This window comes from Dipodomys ordii, unplaced genomic scaffold (assembly GCF_000151885.1).
Source record: "Dipodomys ordii isolate 6190 unplaced genomic scaffold, Dord_2.0 Scaffold195, whole genome shotgun sequence".
Lineage (NCBI taxonomy): Eukaryota > Metazoa > Chordata > Mammalia > Rodentia > Heteromyidae > Dipodomys > Dipodomys ordii.
In genome coordinates, this window is record NW_012267411.1 from 2,964,989 (window position 1) to 2,984,166 (window position 19,178).

Sequence of the window (19,178 nt, forward strand, 5' to 3'; positions counted from 1 at the left end):
TTTGAAAGCTTCATCTACAACGTATGATTGCCTATCACATGTGAATAATTTAGATAATTTTGCATGTAATTTCAGGCTGCTGACACAATTTGCTTTCAAAAATGCTTAGTAGAGCTCAAATCCTTCCTATCAAGATAGCAACATTTCACTCAAATTTGCCGTTAAATGCCTTGAATACACAGTTAATGCTCATTTTCCAGCAGTAACACACATTCATGAGACACAGTATGAGAAGTAGAAATTTGGTAGAGCAGAGAATATTATAATCAATTCATTCACTTAACTGCATGTTGATGCACAGAAATGATGGGACTTTTAGAAGGCATCCCAACTGTTGAGTAAATAGTTGGACTTTGGCATGTTGAAAGTTGCCGGGGTTGCAAAGCATTAAAGATTTGCTTTGGTTTTGGATAAACCACTGCCCATTTCACTGGTCTTTCAGGAGATGAAGGTCTAATTTAATGGCAGGTTTCATAAAAGCAAGCAGTATTCATTCCACACATACTAAGAATCATCTACCTGCCAGCTGTTTTGTTAGGTGCAGTGGATACCACAATGATCAAAGGAGACAGATTTCTGGCCTGCATAGAAATCTGGTGCTGTTATTGCGAATATAAACATAGGTAATATCAGAAACAGACCATCATTACTGAGTTAAATGTCTTAGTCATTAAAATTGTAGTAGTGAGGGAGAAACCATCTTGAAGTAGGCTAAAGAAATTATATAGAGGGGCCTGAGAAGGTAGCTCAATGGTAGAACGCTAGCATTGAGCTGAAGAGCTGAGGGACAGCGCCCAGGCCCAGAGTTCAGGCCCACAACCGGACCCTCCCAAAAAAAATTATATAGAAATAATTGTAACTTTCCCCCTCTGCTTCCAAAACATAGGTGCTCTGGCTTCAAGAGCTAATGTGGCTAGAACACAGGAAGTAAGAGTAGTGGTGGGAACTGGGTTGTGAATGGCCTTGGAAGATATTGAGTAACTTGGTTTTGATTCTGTCTGACTTGAGTGCTGAGAGTGCTGAGCAGAAGGATCTTGCCTAGGTTTTGAAATGAGTCATTACTTGTTATTTTGAGAATATCTGTAAGGAATCCAAAAAGGATAGCATGTAGATTAATTGTAAGCTATTAAAATAACAAAGATAAGAAATAATGAAGGCTTAGAAAAGAGTGTTAGCATTGGAGGTGGTGAGAAGTTATCAAGGGTTCTGAAATTTGAAAGAAATTTGTGCAAAACTTACTAAGTAATTAGGTGAAAGAGGAAAGAAGAACTGCAACATTTTGACCCGATAGCTCAAACGGCAGGGTTGACCCTAACTAAGATGAGAGCCACTTTAGTGGTTGGTGGAGAATACAGCTAGGGAACTAGATAGGGACTAAGTTATTCTTCACCAGGGTGAGGGTCTTAAAGCAGAATCTTCTGGAAGTGATTAGGTCATCAAGGTCCTATTCTTAGGAATGGATTAGTGACCTTATTAAAAAAAAAAGACCAAGGGAGCTGTTCACCCTACTATGCCTCTCTATTTTATGTGATCTGAGGACACAGCATTCATCTCTTGCCTCTTTGCTCTATGTTTCTTCTACCATGTTAAATCAGAGTTCCTTCTATCTGGAGAATACAGAAATGAGTCCCTATCCCTATCCCTATCCTGAGAGGTTCATCACCAGACCTCCTGGCACTTTGATCTAAGACTTCAGCTTCCAGAACTGTGAGAAATAAATTTATCTGTGATTACTAAGTAGCAGTTCAGATGGACTAAGAAAGTATGAGTGACAATGTGTGTGTTTGTGTGTATAAGGGAATAAGGAAGAGAGGGAAGGAGAAAACAAGGGAAGGAGGGGGTATTTCATAGTGAACCTATAGTAGTTTCATAGTGAACCTATAATAGTTTCATAGTGAACCTAAAATAGTTTGAGCTTACAGCATTTTCTCTCAGTAGCTAACAACATACACATCAGCATAGCAGTTTATATATTCATATTTTATATATTATATATGAAAAAAATAATATATGTAGAAATTTATAGGGCACTATGCTCAATAGCTTCAGGATATACATACTTTTGAATGCACAGACAATATTAGCCAATATGCTGACAAATTCTGGAATATTGCAATCATAGAAAAACAATACAGAATTAAACTGAAAAATTGAGAAGCAATAATAAAAAATATAACCAGAACATTCACCCACTTCCAGATGTTTGGGCACTAATCAAAACCTTGTAAATAATCTATGGGTCACCATAATGGGTGGAATTGAGGTAGATAAAAAGGGCAACATTGATCAAGATTCATAATACTCATATATGTTGAATTTTTTTAAAAGAAAGGAAGGAAAAATTACAATGGAAATTAGAAAATATTTTAACCCTAACTAGTTAAAATGTAAGATAAGATTTAGGGTGGTGGTTGTTGTTTTGACTAAAATAATGCTTAGAGAAAGATTTATATACTTAAGTGTATACAACAAAAAAAGATTTTGATGTCCATGATCTAAGCTTCCATCTCTAAAAGATAGAACAGCAGTTTAGGCCAGATAAATAAAAGACATAGCAGAGAATAGAAATAAATTTTTCTAGTGAAAAGAAGCCAAATGGGCTCTTTTAAAAAATTAAGACATTGGTAAAGCCCTAGCAAGACTTACAAAGAAAGGATACATAGATCAATAATATGAGAAATGAAGAGAGGGATAGCACTATAGACTGTGCATTAAAAAGACAATAGTGCATCATAAACAACTTAATGCCAATAAAGCTGACAACTCTGGATGAACTGAACAAACTTCTGAAAAATCATGGTCCAAAACTAGAACAATAAGAAATAAGAAAAAATATATGTACTCCCATATTGGCTGAAGAAATCAACTTCATAAATCTTTCAACAAAGCACATTCTAAGACAGGGCCTTGCCTGTGTATTCCACTAAACACTGAAGAAAGAAGGAATGCCAGTTTTACACAATCAACTGGGAAAAAAAGTAAGTTATCTTTGTACATCTAGAAAATCTAAAAGATTATACAAGCAATATATTAATGCTAGTACTGTTTCCATGTAATAGTAATGGGAAAATGAAATAGTGTCATTTACACAGGCATGAAAATGAAGACTTATCAAAAGATGTGTATTGCCTCTGTAATAAAAAGTACAAAATATTTTTATGGGTTTTTTTGTCGGTCGAGGGACTTGAACTCTGGGCTTGGATGCTGTCCCTGCTTTCTTCAGCTCAAGACGAGCTGTGGCTGTAGCTCTACCGCTTGAGCCACAGCACCACTTCCAGTTTTCTAATAGTTTATGAAGATAAGTGTCTCATGGACTTTCCTGCCTGGGCTGGCTTTGAACCGTAATCCTCAGATCTCAGCCTCCTGAGTAGCTAGAATTGTTATAGGCATGAGCCACCGGCACCCAGAAAAATATTCTTATGTATTTTTAAGATCTAAATAAATATTCATGGATGAGAAGACACCATATATCAGTTTTCTTCAATGCTGTACCATTCAAAATTCAAATAGAATTTTTGTAGAAATTGAAAAACTGGTTCAAAAGTTTATATGTAGGGCTGGAGATACAGTTCAGTGGTATAATGTTTACCTAGTATGATGTGTAAGACATGGGTTTGAACCCCAGCATTGGAAACACACACACAGACCTAGAGTTGATGAATTTCAATTTTTTTTTTTTTGAGACGGTGTTTAGCTTTGTAGCCCAGGCTGGTCTGGATTGCGATTTCCCTGTCCTGCCTCTGCCTCCTCATGCAGGGATTACCAATGTTGACCACACATACCTGGCTTGATAAACATTTTGAAAAAGAAAAAAAAAATGGGAGAGTAACACTGACTATTCCCAAAGCTTACTAGAAAGCTACAGTAATTGAGATAGTATTTTACTGATGGATATACTAATGTAAATTAATAGGGAAAGAATGTTCTTTTACTGAAGAACTTGATCAGATTTTGACCTCTCCTACAGAAATTAATAAATTAATAATAAGACTAAAACCTACCTCAGTAGTGGACTATTTTCTAAACATGTATACCAGTTTTGACCCCCAACACTGCAAATCAATTAATTTGATATTTATTAGACCTTCATTAGAAAAACAGAACAATCAATATTCTAGGAGAAGAAGAGAGGAATAATATTGTTATGACCATAGAGTAGGCAAAAATTTCTTTTCTTGCAAGAAATAACAATAAAGGAAAAGTGATAATTTGAACAAAATTAAAATTTAGGAAATACAATTTATCATAGGTATATTAAAAGTGAAATAGCCTTTCATAAGACTGAGAGATGACTTTAGCTTTTCATATGTCTGATAGCTAATGACCACAAGATAAAATGTCTATAGTTCATAATAAAAAATCCAACAACCTAATTTTTTAAATGGCTAAGAACTTTGAGACACTCCACACAAAAGTATGTCTACATGAAAAATTAGCATATGAAAAGATTCCAGCATTATTATTCATGGAAAGCAAATCAAAACCAAAATGAAATAATACTTCAGAACAGCAAAAATCAGCTCACATACAATGTTGATAGAATATGTCAAAACTATTTTAGGAAACTGCTAAGCATGAGGCCTTGAGTTCACACTGTAGTGAATGAATGAATGAGTGAATAGAAATAATGTGCAAGTGAATGAATGAATGAGTGAATAGAAATAATGATAAAACAACAATCAATTGCAGTCCCTGGGTTATGCTTAAAAGCCTTTAATGTGTTTGCCTACTGAAGGCTGTGAGTAGATGTTGCTCACTCCTATAATCCTATTTACTCAAGAGGTTAAGACCTGGTGGATCACAATTCAAAGCTAACCCAGGCAGAAAAGTCTGAGATCCTATCTCCAATTAAACAGCAATAAATAAATAAATAGCGGAACTAGAAGTATGTCTCAAGTGCTAGAGTGCCAACAATGAGCCAGAAAAGCCTGCGTTAAAGTTCTGGTGCCAGCACATACAAACATACAGATGTGTATTCGAATGTTTACAGAAGCTTTGTTCATAATCGTCAAAACAAAACAAATATTAATCAATGGGATAACCTAAAATTGATTTGTTCTGCCAGATTTGGTGGCATATAACTATCATGGAGGTAGAGAAGTTTCAATAAGAGGACAATCCAGACAAAACGAGGAGCCTTTCTAAAAATTAAGCCCATAATTGTGGCACACACCTACGTTCCCAATAGGTGGACATAGGAGGATCAAGGTCCAAGGTCATTTTGCACAAAGTTAGCTCAGGAACCTATTTGAAATGCAAATTAAAAAGGCAAAAGGTGGGGCTGGGAAGGTGGCTCAGTGGTAGAGCACTTGCCTTGCATGCATGAGGCCCTGGGTTCAATTCCTCAGCACCACATAAGCAAAAAGAAAAAAACCGGAAGTGGCGCTGTGGCTCAAGTGGTAGAGCACTAGCCTTGAGCTGAAGAGCTGAGGGCCAGGCCCAGAGTCAGGCCCCACGACCAGATCCCCCCCCCAAAAAAGGCAAAAGGTATCACGCATGGCTCAAGTGGTAGAGCACTTGTCTAACAAGTACAAGATCCTGAGTTCAAACCTCAATACAAATAATAGATAGGTATGTAGGTGAGTAGGTAGGTAGGTTAAAAAAAAATGATGTTCTTACAATGAAAGCATGATTTAGGGGACTGGGAAGGTGGCTCAGTGGTAGAGCGCTTGCCTGCATGCCTGAGGCCCTGGGTTCGATTCCTCAGCACCACATAAGCAAAAAAAAAAAAAAAAAAGAAAGCATGATAAAAAAAAAAAAGAATATAACTCTCAAAAGCATGTTGAATGAAATAAACCTGACTTAGGAAAATATAATCCTTGATCATCCATAATTGGTTACTTTGATGTGTGGTTATAAGTGGTGGGGACATTATTGACTGCAAGGGATTATAATAAAGCTTCTGGAGTAATAGAAATAGAACACTGGTGTGTTTACACTGGTGTAAATAGTGTAAATAAAATTCAAATGAGCTTCATATTTGTAATTTCTGAATTTCACTGTAGAAATTTCCCCCTCCCCGAGTTTAAAAACAACCAGCAAATTAAACCTTACACATAGCAATGATTGTATGTTGTAGACAGTGCATAAGCTTTCCTATGAGTCTCAGGTTAGCCACACTTTACTTATGTTGTATTGCAGGTACATTGGTGAGGCTAGTTCATCAGTGCATTTTCTATACTAAATTTTACCAAAACAGCATACATCCTTGAGAAAAACTCAGGAATCGTAGATGGTGGAAATGTAGATACCACAAACACCAGTTTAGGATTTCTTCCTTTCCCTCACCAAATGCAGAGTCCACATATTTGCCTTGTACAATGTCCAGAGGGGTCCCAAAGTGTTTGTGGAGAGAGGCAGGCCTGTTTCCCATTTGAAACATTGCTCAGAGAGTGAGTACCATCAAGGAAGTTAATGAATAGGGAAGAGGCAGGCAGTACTGACAGGTTTAAGTCAGGCCTGTGTCTTTTGGCCCCCTTGGAGAAATGCAAGGTCACAGTGAGGGGCTGCAGCTGAAGCTTGTAACCCCACAGTCAATCTCAGCTGAGCTTTTTAGTCTTCCAGTAAGTCATGAGCAGCTGGTGGGACGCTGTGGGGTTCAGTTGTCATGGGAATCAGACTTTTAAATGCTGACAGCTAGGGGAAGAAATTGCATTGGGCATAACAAACTGCTTTAAAAATCTATGATTTATGATGCTGAGACAGTGTGATGGACTTATTAAGAACACAGCAAGAGTTGAAGATTATTTTCAGAATACCACAGCCTTATATTTGTAGATTTGAAAACTTCATAAGAATCATTTGATGTCTATATTAAAATAAAATCATCTGATAAAAGCTTCTCTGACACTGTTTATAAATTAATATATCTGACAGTATATTGATTAACATATGTGCATAAAAGTTCAACAGCAACATACTGAATGGTGAGAGAATATTCAGACAAGGCTAAGGTTCAGGTTAAAACTCATGGATGACAGACTTGTAAATATGCTTCTTATGATAAACAGGGCATTAGTGATTATTGATAATTATTCTGGTTGACAAATGAGGATCAGTATAAGTAAAAATTAAACTATACATTGACAGGAGAGAATATCTATAAAGGCATAAATTAACCAATATAAGCAAATAACTAAAGTGAGCATTCAAAGCATAAGTCATCATGGTGTTTAACATCTATCATCACAGCTACTCGGGAGGCAGAAGGGATAGGAGGATCACTATTCAATGCCAGCCTAGGCTAAAGCACAATACCCTATCAAACACAAACTAAAGCAGAAGGGGCTGAAGGCATGACTCAAATGGTAAAAGTGCTTGCCTAACAAGTACTAGGCCCTGAGTTGAAACCCCAGTAATGCCAAAGTAATAATAGTATTGAAACAATAATGGCACCCATTGAGTGTTTCTAGGTTTGACAGAATCATTTAAAGGTCATCCAACCACATCCTTGACAAATTCAGGCATTTTACTTAAACACAACATCTTTATAACCATGTTCTGTTAAATATATGTTGAATGAAAGAAGCACAGGAAACTATGTCAAAACATATGCCAAGTGGTAGGGAACAGGTAACTGACTTTGCCATCATTCAGTAGCCACTAGTTATCTAAGAAGGTATCCTTGGCTGAGTCATTAAGGGCAGCTAATTACCCCAGTTGATGGGATTCTTTCAGGAATTTGGGTGACTATATTTCTAGAACATTGTTCTTGGTTTTTTCTTCAGTATTTTGCAATGATGTTTATGGTTTTTATTTATACCCACAGAGGCCTAAATAAAAATCAGTCAGCAGACTAATCTAGAAAATCAGTGATATCTTGTTAGGTGACAAGGACAGAAAACCATCTGACTTTATCAAGTGATTTGGGGCCTGATTAATTCTTATTTTATATTGTTGAAGACTGTTAGGCTTCTCTCTACAGCACCCAATCATCTGAATATGATTGGTCCTTGGAGGTAGAATCTGGGAGTCATACCAAATTGGGAGTCTTTTGAAAGTCATCAGTTTATGAGTGGCAACAGAAGCTGTGGCCGTGGACGACATAATGCAGAAAGGAAAAAAGAAAAGAAGTCCAAGTGGGGTCATAAATTTCAAAGAAGAGAGTTTAAAGCCAGACAGGTGGCCCATCTCTAGAATCCCAGCATTTGGGTGGCTGAGATGGTATAATTTTGAATTTGAGGCCAGCTTGGGCACATATTGCAAGATATTGGTCTGTTTATGTGTGTATGTGTCCATGCGTGTGTACAGTGGAAGAGAGTTTCAACTGGGAATATAACCTTTATAAATAAAGACAAAATAGATAAAGCCAAAAATATATTTGTTGAACCCGATCATTAAGTTAGATGACTTGAATATTCCAATTTGAGTTTAAATTGCATAAAATGTAAACTGCAGTTACAAATAAAGGAGGATTTCCAGATAAAGGAACACATAGTCAATGTTGGTTTCACAGTCCAAATTCTTACCTCCAAAAGAAAATAATTATGAGCCTAATTGTGTCATCCAAAGAAGCTATACCTTTTACTCCTAACCCTATAATGCTTCAGGCAGGAGGCCCATCTCTCTAATCCCAGCAACTTGTTTACAGTTAGATCCACTGCAGTTTAATTCATTAAGATGGGGCCATTACGATGGTGCCTAATGCAACAGGACCAGTATTTCTGTTTTTTATTTTTTTATTGTAAAAATACTGTACAGAGGGGTTACAGTTACATGAGTAAGGTAATGAGTACATTTCCTATCAAGCATTGTTACCCTCCTTTGTTTTTCCCCTACCATCCCTTTCCTCCCCACCTCCCCAGCTCCTTCCCACCCCCAAAGTTGTACAGTTCATTTTCAACATCCTGTCTTGTACATCTTGTTGTTACAATGGGTCATCCCGTGTCCTTATTTCAGCATTTTGTTAGTTCTCTTCCCCTCCCCAAATTAGAAAAATGTATATACAACATGCAGGACACCAGAATGAAATACAATGACAACAGGGGTATACCATAAGGGAAGAACACAAAAAAGAAACAAAAAACATCACATAGTACATTAAAAATAACAGCAAGAAAGATAAAATCTCTTGTGCACCTATCTTGGGCTTCATTTCATTTAGCATCATCTTTATGGTCATATATACATAGCTTTTGAACTTTTCTGCTTGTCCTAGACATACCTTAGTTATTGCAGATAAGGGAAACCATGGGAAATATATTTCTTTGGGCCTGGATTCTTCACTTAATATAATTTTTTCAAGTCTTTCCATTTCCTAACAAATGGGGCAATGTCATTCTGATGAAGGCATAGAATTCCATAGTGTGTGTGTGTGTGTGTGTGTGTGTGTGTGTGTGTGACATTTTCTTGATCCGTTCATCTACTGAGGGGCATCTAGTTTGGTTCCATATCTTAACTATGGTGAATAATGATGCAATAAACATAGTTGTGCTGATAGCTTTAGTATGACCTTGTTTATGATCATCTGGGTAAATGCCCAGAAGTAGGATTGCTGGGTCATAGGGGAGCTCTATGTGGAGTCTTTTGAAAAACCTCCATACTGCTTTCCAAAGTGGTTGAACAAATTTGTACTCCCACTAACAATGCAGTAGGGTTCCCTTTTGGCCACATCCCCTCCAGCATCAGTTGTTTTTAGAGTTCTTGATTATAGCCATTCTAACTAGGATGAGGTGGAATTTCAATGTTGTTTTGATTTGCATTTATTTTATGTCCAGAGAAGTTGAGCATTTCTTCATGTGTCTTTTGGCCATTCTTATTTCCTCTTTAGAGAAGTCTCTCTTATTAATACGGTAGTTGTTTCTTTGAGGATTTGTTGTTGGGGATTAATTTTTTGAGTTCGAGGTATATTTTAGATATGAGACCCTTGTCCATTGTAAGACTAGTGAAGATAATCTGTGGGCTTTCTATTGATCTTGTTTGCTCTGTCCTTTGCCATGCAGAAGCTCTGCAATTTCATGCAATCCCATTTGTCCAACCTTTCTTTGATTTGTTGTACTTTTGGGTCTTTATTAAGAAAATTTCGACCTGTGCCAAGGAGCCCTAGAGTTTCTCCTATTCCTTCCTGTAATATTTCCAGGGTGTCTGCTTTGACTTTGAGGTATTTGATCCATTTGGAATTGATTCTGGTGTAGGGTGATATATAAGGATCTAGTTTTAGTTTTCTACAGGTGTTTAACCAATATTGGCCAGCACATTTACTGAAGAGGCTGTCTTTCTTCCATTCTATTTTTTTAGCTCCCTTACCAAAGATTAGATGGCTATAGGTCTGTGGGTTCATTTCTGGCTTTTCAATTCTATTCCATTGGTCCTGAGGTCTGTTCTTGTGCCAGTACCAAGCTGTTTTGATTACTATGGCTTTGTAGTAGAGTTTGAAGATTGTTATTGCTATTCCTCCAGCAGTGTTCTTTCTGTTAAGGATTGTTTTTGCTATTCGGATCTTTTATTGTTCCATATGAATTTTGGGATTACTTTTTCTATTTCGTTGAAGAATGAGGTTGGAAGGAATATTGATAGGTATCATATTAAATTTGTACATAGCCTTTGGCAGTATTGCCATTTTCACGCTGTTGATCCTCCCAATCCAGGAGCATGGGAGGTTTTTCCACTTCCTTAGTTCTGTTTTAATTTATTTTTTCAAGTTTTTCATCATAGAGGTCCTTTACTTAAGTTAACTTCTAGGTATTTTATTTTTTATGGGGCTATTACAAAAGGAGTTGCTTTCCTGATTTCAGCCATGCTTTTCTCATTGTTGACATACAGAAAAGCCATTGCTTTTTTAGGGTTAATTTTATACCCTGCTACTTTGCCCAAGTTTCAGATCCAGCTCAAATAACTTGGGAGTAGAGTCCATGGGGCTCTTTAAACACAAGATGATGTCATTTGCGAAGAGGGAGAGTTTTACTTCATCTTTCCCTATTTGGATCCATCTTGTCTTATTGCTGTAGCTAGGCATTCTAATACTAAATTGAAGAGAAGTGGAGAGAGTAGACATCCTTGTCTCATTCCTGAACTTAGAGGAAATGGCTTTAGCTTTTCTCCATTAAGTATAATGCTGGCTGTATGTTTGTCATATACAGACTTTATTATATTGAAGAGTGTTCCATCGATTCCTAGTTTTTCCAGAGCTTTTGTTGGATCTTGTTAAATGCTTTTTCTGCATCTATTGAGATAATCATGTTATTCTTATCCTTGCTCTTGTTGATGTGGTGAATTATATTAATTGATTTGTATGTAATGAACCAGCTTTGCATCCCTGAAATGAATCCTGTTTGATCATGGGATATGATTTTTTTGGATGAATTGTTGAAGTCGATTGGCCAGAATTTTGTTGAAAAGTTTTGCATCAATGTTCATCAAAGGAATGGGTCTATAGTACTCTTTATTTGATGAGTCCCTGTCTGGTTTTGGGATGAGGATTATGATAGTGTCATAGAAAGAGTTTGAGAGTGAACTTTCACTTTCAATTTCATTGAAGAATTGGAAGAGTATTGGTGTGAGTTCTGCTTTGAAGGCCTTGTAGAATTCCACTATAAATCCATCTGGTCCTGGGCTTTACTTGGATGGGAGGTCTCTTATTGCTGTTTCTATTTTGATGCTTGATATGGATCTGTTAAGTTGGTTAAAATCATCTTGGTTTACTTTGGGCATGTCAATATTTGCTAGAAATTCGTCCATTTCTTCCAGATTCTCAAGCTTATTAGCATAAAGATTTGAGAAGTATTCCCTTATAATGTTCTGAATCTTGGTTGTTTCTGTGGCAATGTTACCATTCTCATCTCTGAGTTTGTTTATTTGGGTATGTTCTCTTCTTTTTCTAAAAAGATTTGCTAAGGGTCTGTCAATTTTGTTAATGTTTTTTGAAGAACCAACTCTGTTTTGTTCATTCTTTCTATGTTTTTTTGGACTCTAATTCATTTAATTCTAATTTAATTTTAATTATTTGTTTCCATCTACTGGATTGGGGTTTAGCTTGTTGCTCTTTTTCAAGGACCTTCAGGTGCCTCATTAAATTGTTGGTTTCAGATCTCTCCAATTTGTTGATGCAGGAACTCAGAACCATAAACTTGCCTCTGAGTACTGCTTTTGCTGTGGCCCAGAGGAGCTAGGACCATCTTTTCTATGAGAAGAAATTTGGACACAGACATACACTCAGAGAATGCCAAAAGAACAGGAAGACTGTCATCTGCAAGCCAGAGAGGAGCCTGGGACATTGCCTCCTCTCAGAACACCCAGGAGGACTGATGCTGCTGGAAGATGATAACTTTCCATTGTACCACCCAGTTGATGGTACTTTGTTAAGCAGCCCTAGGAAATACATACACCACACAAGCTATGCAGAGAAATTCAGGTCTGTGGAATTCAATGTACTTTTATTTTTAGAAAGCTAGAGAAAGGGTAATTGATGGGGCAAAGGGATGACATTAACCAAGAGTTTTTTAAACCCTTAGGTGGAAATTTACAGTACAAAATAAAAATGCATTTTTTAACCAGGACATCTTAGCTACTCAGGAGTCTGAGACCTGAGCATTGCAGTTTGAAGCCAACCTGGACAGGAAAGTCTGTGAGACTTATCTCCAATTAAGCAGGAAAAGCAGCCTGAAGTAGAGCTGTGGCTCAAGTCATAGAGTACTAGTCTTGAGCAAAAATGTTCATCAGGGACAGCACCAAGGCCCTGAGTTCCAGCCCCAGGATTAGCACCAAGCAAACCAAAATCATTTTATAGCATGGACAAGGTGCACGTGCATAGTTTAAACCATTTTAACTTACCCTTACTTCTTTTAATAAATAATAATAAAAACATGAAGTTAATCCCAGATATTAATTACTGTTTCACAGATTGTGAATCATACAAAACCAAAACAAAAGATGAAAATACTGGCTGTAGTCAATTCTTTTAGTCAACACACAGTGAAGAAATGTTTCTGGGGTCATCAATGTATTAAATAAAACACAGGCTTTGTCAAATATAGGCTTTCCCTAAATGATTCTTTCTTCTTTAAGCAAAGTTCTGATACATGTGGTTAATATGCTTTATTCTATAACGGCCAGTGAGGGTTTTCAAAGTACTTCTCCTTGAGGCTTCTCTGGCCCTCTTAGCCCACAGTGAGACTATAAGATGAAGAGCAGATAGGATGTGTTAGTTTCTCATTGCTGCTGTAACAAATGATCACAAAGTTAGTGGCTTAAAGCCACAAATACATTATAGTTCTGGAAGTAAAGTGTTTATAATGAGTTCCACTAGGCTAAAAGCAATGTATCCTTTGGCTAGAGAATTCTCCCTGCAGGCTTTAGGAAGAATCTATTTTCTTACCATTTTCAGGTTCTGGAAACTACCTTACCATGCCACTTTCTGTCAGCAAACCTCTGATCTTGATCTCTTTTGTCATCATGGCTACTTCTCTACCTCTTCTACATTTGTTCCTATAAGAAGATGTGATTACTTTGAGCCCACTTGGATAATCCAGGGCAATCTTCTCATCTTAAGATCCTTAATTTACTCTTAACTACAAAGGCCCTTTGGAAACATAACAAATTTCAGGATGAGGGTATAGCTATCTTTGGGGAGGCCATTATAATGGCTCATTTGAGGACTCTTTTTGTCAAAGAGAAAAGTAACCAGATTTGAATACACTGATGTTCATCAAGGCTCTACCTATCTATGATTTGGGGCCTCTGCACAAGATTCTCAAAGGGATGAGGGCCTGTTCTTTCCCACCCAAGATTTATCTAGCCTGGGAAATGAGACTAGGACACAAATTCATGCTGCATTATGGCCAAGGAAGGCGCTTGGGGTTCCAAAAGGCAGGTATCATCCATAGGGGGAGAAGGGGAACCTCTTTGTGGCTGTTTGGGATAAATACTCTGATATTAGTACACAGTCCAGAGGTGGGAAGAGAGCTAGAGGGAGATGGTGATGCTGAAAAAGGAGTATGATTTTAGGCCTGTTGGAGACAAGGTACGCTTTCTCCTCTGGAAGTCATGGGCCCTTTGCATTCACTTTCCTTGGCTTAGAGTATTTTTTCCTGGTGGGCTTATTCTTTTCCTTAAACACCAGAGGGAGGCCTTCCTTGTCTCCTTCCCACACAAGTAACCCACTTCATTCTCTAGCCTCAATATTTATCCCCTACCCTAGTCATTTTCTCCACTCATCTTCTCAGTACCCGATGATTTGCATGTTATCTGTTCCCTTTGCTCACGCCATGGAAGCAGGAATCTTGTCTTATTCACCGTGATTCTCTTCAGACTTGGGGCTCAATAAATGGTTTTTAAAGAAAAGAGACAGACTGGGATCTGAGGATAGCCCTTGGAGAAACAAACAAACAAATGCCCACAAGAACTTATCTGAAAAATAACTGAGGCAAAATTGGTTAGAACTGTGGCTGAAATGGTAGAGCAGCTGCCAACCAAGCATGAAGTTGAACTGAATTCCCCCAATACTTTTTTTTTAATCGTACATTCCTTAATCAGAGTAGGGCATTAAGAGTACATATAATTTGGGTAGGTATTAAGATTTTTTTCTATAAAGTTAGGAAAACATTTTCTAGAAATTTGAAGTGTACTAAATGTTACAACTTCTGCCATTATCAACTTTCTTTTTGTTATCGTAAGCAACCCAATAGTGGGAGTTGCTTGTCCTCCTTGGAATTTATCTCCAGTAATGCCACAAAGAAAGCTTTGGGTTGTGATATGTTGGATCCCAGAAACAGTTTGACAGTTTCCTTACTGCTTATAACCTGCAGTTCCCTACAGAGGCCTCCCCTCCACTGCAGTTTCTGCCAAGTGGTTGTCAGAGCATTAATTAAACTGGAAGAATAAAAGCATTGCATGTCATTTTCTATATCAGATGCCTTCGTGTTATGGATGCATTTCCATGGAGAATCCCTTACAGAAACTGAAAACAAATGTCTAGTAACAAAAGCTCAGTCAGAATATTGTTCAGGGGAGAAATTTCAGTACACCAAAGTGTAAACTCTGTTGTACAAATCATATATTTTAAATGTCCAGAGTAATATGACTTTACTGATTTTTTTATTCTTCAAATTATATTTCTACTTCTTCCCCCAAACATTAAGTTGCCACTGCTTTTTAAAATAAATATAGATGCAACTGTATCCAGATAATAGGCTCAACTGCTCTAAAATAAGAAAAATATATTGCTTACCATACTCATTATATTGATAACACATTATTTATTTTTAGAGGCTCCCAGGTATCACACATACAAACACTATTAAGCGTACTGCATTTTAAGAAATATGTTTTTAATAACCGTGAGGATAATAAGATACAACATAAGCCAAGAACAGTGGACTTTCTAACAGAAGAATGGAAGGCTTTGGAAAGAGAAGGCTTAAACTCCACATTCCAAAGGTCAACCCACTGGACTTCACAGATTCTGGACCTCTGGAAGCCTTCTCCAGAAACACATGGAGGATAGCACAGAGAATGAAGCAAAGGACCAACCTTGCTAAGCTGAAGGGAGGCCTGGAAGGAGGCATCAAGAGTCTAGCAGGGGCAGGAACAAGGAGTGAATTCTGAAGCTGAGTATAGACGGGCACTTCAGGCACTTATTATATTTCTCTGGCTGTCAGTACTTGCCATGCTGAAAGAATGGAAATTAAAAGTGTTTCCAGTTTTTTTATAACAGTTTGGCAGAATAGTTATATTTCATTCAGCCTCCTATATTAAATTCCATGATTAATTTCATTATGATTTTTGTAATTACTATTACAATATATAAAAATCTTGGTTTAATGCAGATCAGAATTTTAAAAAAATATTTATTGGGTGTGATGATGCATGCCTGTAATTCCAGCACTGGAGTCTGAGCTTGGACAATCATGAATTCCAGGCCAGCCTGGATTATCTAGTGAGATATGGTCTCAAAAAAAGACTGGTTGTACATAAATCTGTCAAAGTGTACACTCTTAGCAAACTGAACACAGAGAATGCAAGTACAGATTGCTCTCAGTTCTATTAGAAGCATCTCCAAGTTTCACATCTCCAAAAATATCACATTGGCGGTCAGATTATTTCTAAGGTATCTTCCTATTCTGGTTGTGTGATTAAATATTTAATAAACTATGTGACACTCAATGTTGCACTTAGTAAACAAATTAGCAAAATTGAAGTTTATATTCTACTGAGATGAGACAGTAAAAAATAAACATTTAATTTGTGTACCTCATACAAATTAAAACCGTAAGTCATCATTAGAAATGTGACAATGTAAAGTACCAAAGTGACAGAATTCAGGGAAGTGAGCATGTCTACTACTGTATGGTAGTTATGATAAACTCATTCAGAAGGTGACATTTGAATAAAGTTTGAACATCATGAGAGGTGCCTTTATAGAGGATGACTGCTCAGGTTCAGAGAAGAGCCAATGCAAAGACCTTGGGGACGCATAGCTGGGAAGATGGAGGCCAGGGAGTAGCATGTAGGCCAGTGAAGAGGAGCTGAATAGTCAAGGGGAGATGAGAAGAGATAGTATCAGAGTCTTGATGTCTTTGGACCTTATAACATTGTAAGGACTATGGTTTTACTCTGCATGGAATAGCAAACCTGGAATAGAGAGGCTTGGGTATGGGGAGGCATTCTTATCGCTGTGTTTAGAATATAGTGAGAGACCAGTTAAAAGAAAGTAGAATTAACTTTTTTGAGTCTTAGATCTTATTTTCTATCATGACAACTTCAAGTAATGCCTATCATGTATGAAGATTACACAGAGGAGCCTAAAAATTCAATGAACTGGCACGTCTCATCCTTCCTCTAACTCCCCCCACCAAAAAAGCCATGACTCCAGGTACAAAACAGACTCTTAACAGTTTTTTATGGCATTAAAAATACCGTCCTCAGGCTGGGAAGGTGGCTCAGTAGTAGAGCGCTTGCCTTGAATGCATGAGGCTCTGGGTTCGATTCCTGAGCACCACATAAGCACAAAGAAAAAAGCCGGAAGTGGCACTGTGGCTCAAGTGGTAGAGCGTTAGCCTTGAGCTGAATTGCTGAGGGAGAGCGCCCAGGCCCAGAGTTCAGGCCCCATGAACAGACCCCCTAAAAAATAAAAAATATATAAATAAATAAAAATAAAAATACTGTTCTCTTTTCTACATACACGACAGATCATTCTCACATGCATCCTTGGACATGCTGACTAACAATCTCAGTGTTCTGTCACTACTTAAAATCTTTTAAATAATAAATCTATATCAGTATCTAAATAATATTAAATGCTTAGTCATTTTTTTAATCTTTGAGAGGAACTTGGATATTGACTTTTACTTTGCTATCCTGGCTTCAAACTCCATGATCCAAGGAGATACTCTTTATAGAGCTTTAAGAAAACATGAATTAAAGCTTCCTTGAATTAAAACACAAATCAAACCTGCAACTTAGGTCTTTCTAGCCACCCCTGCAGTCATGGAGGGACTGAACTTGATACCAGAAGATCCTCAAACAAGCCCTACCCAAAGGGCCACTGGAACCAGTAAGCCTTCAATATGGCACTCCAGAAGGTCTGTGTGTCAGACATGTAAACAAGAAAACTGTATTTCTTGTTTTAGCGATGCCCCTTCTGAGGTCGGAGCTCCAAAACACCTCATCAAAGGGCCCTGACTTCAGGAAGCTCTTGGATTTTGCTCTGGGGGATTCTTTGGTTTTAAAACAGAACCTCACCAAAAAGTTGTAAAGACACAACTTATAGGGGAGCACCTCCTAAGCATGATCTTCACCAATGATAGGCCTGCATTAACATCCCAACTGAGGTATTAGTGAACAGACTTCACGTTTACTTGACATAAAGCCAGCTAGTTGATGCCTCAGTTTTTAAATTCAAAGTGTTGGATTCAAAGCTCTTGAATGTTCAACATCTCACTCCTCTGCTTCTTCATATAATCTAACACTCGCCAAATGGTAGTCACATTGTATCCCCTGAAACTCCCACAATCTCCCTGTGCAAAATCTCATGAAAAGAGAGACCAACATATCCCTTCCAATTTCTATAGTTCAGCAACCTTGGGCATTTATCTTGTCTAGATTGAACTTCAGCCAGTTCTTTTTCAGCCAAGTCTCCAAGTTAGGCAGCCAATAGGTAAGATACAAAAAACCACCTTGTCAGAGTCAGTTGAAAAAGAAATATAGGCTGTGGGCTCTTGGCATAATGCTGAAGCAGGAGGTCCAAGTCCCTTGCTGGTGTTTTAAGTGGTCTCCTATTGACACTCCACAAAGAGCATCCTCCTGGCAGAGTTCACCAAGCAGCGTCCTCCCAGTGGAAGAATAATCCCCACAAACCGCTTTTAGGGGCTTTTGGTGAAAAGGGTGGATTTGCTGGAGCCCAGACAAAACTACATCCACTCCGCTTCAGCACCCCAAGGTGAATACTGTTTGGCAATGTACAAGGAGCACAATAAATATTAAATCAACCATACAATTTGATTGACCGGAGGACTCAAAGTGGGACACCAAAAAGAATCAAAATGGCTCTGCTTGTCCCTTCTGTTCAGCTGCTACCCACAAGTGTGGTTCCTTTTCTCTCTCCATTCCATCTGTCTAGCACTCAGTCAACAGAAGTGCTTTGAGTCCAGGAATCTTAAGAAAACCTAGTGAGAAGGTGATTGGGCAGAACATGTGGGCAGGCGTAGAGCTCCTGTTTCTTTTCATTCAGAAACAAGGACTAGTGTAGAAAAAAAGGATGCAGATTTAGGAAAGAGCCTGAAGCTTCTGAAGGGAGGAAAAGAGAAAGAAAGGAAGAAAGGAAAGAAGGAAAGAAAGAAAGAAGGAAAGAAAGAAAAAAGAAAAGCAAGAAAGGAAGGAAGGAAGGAAGGAAGGAAGGAAGGAAGGAAGGAAGGAAGGAAGGAAGGAAAAGGGGGTGGGGGGATGACAGAGACAGAGACAGCAAGGAGGGTAGGAAAGGATAAACAAAAAAGGGAAAAATGGAAATGAGCTGAAAGGAAAGAGGGGGGAAGAGGATCCTGGCTACAACTCAACAAGGTTCTCTGGAATAATTTGATTCAAGCAAGTTTATCTTTTTAAAATCCATGGAGAATTTTAATATGTATAACAGGTATTAAAAATAAACATCTAGGATATTTTTTACTTAACTACTGAACCCCAGTGGGACTGAGCCCCATCTCCACTGAATTCTTTCATAGACACCCTAACAACCTGATCCTGTCTGT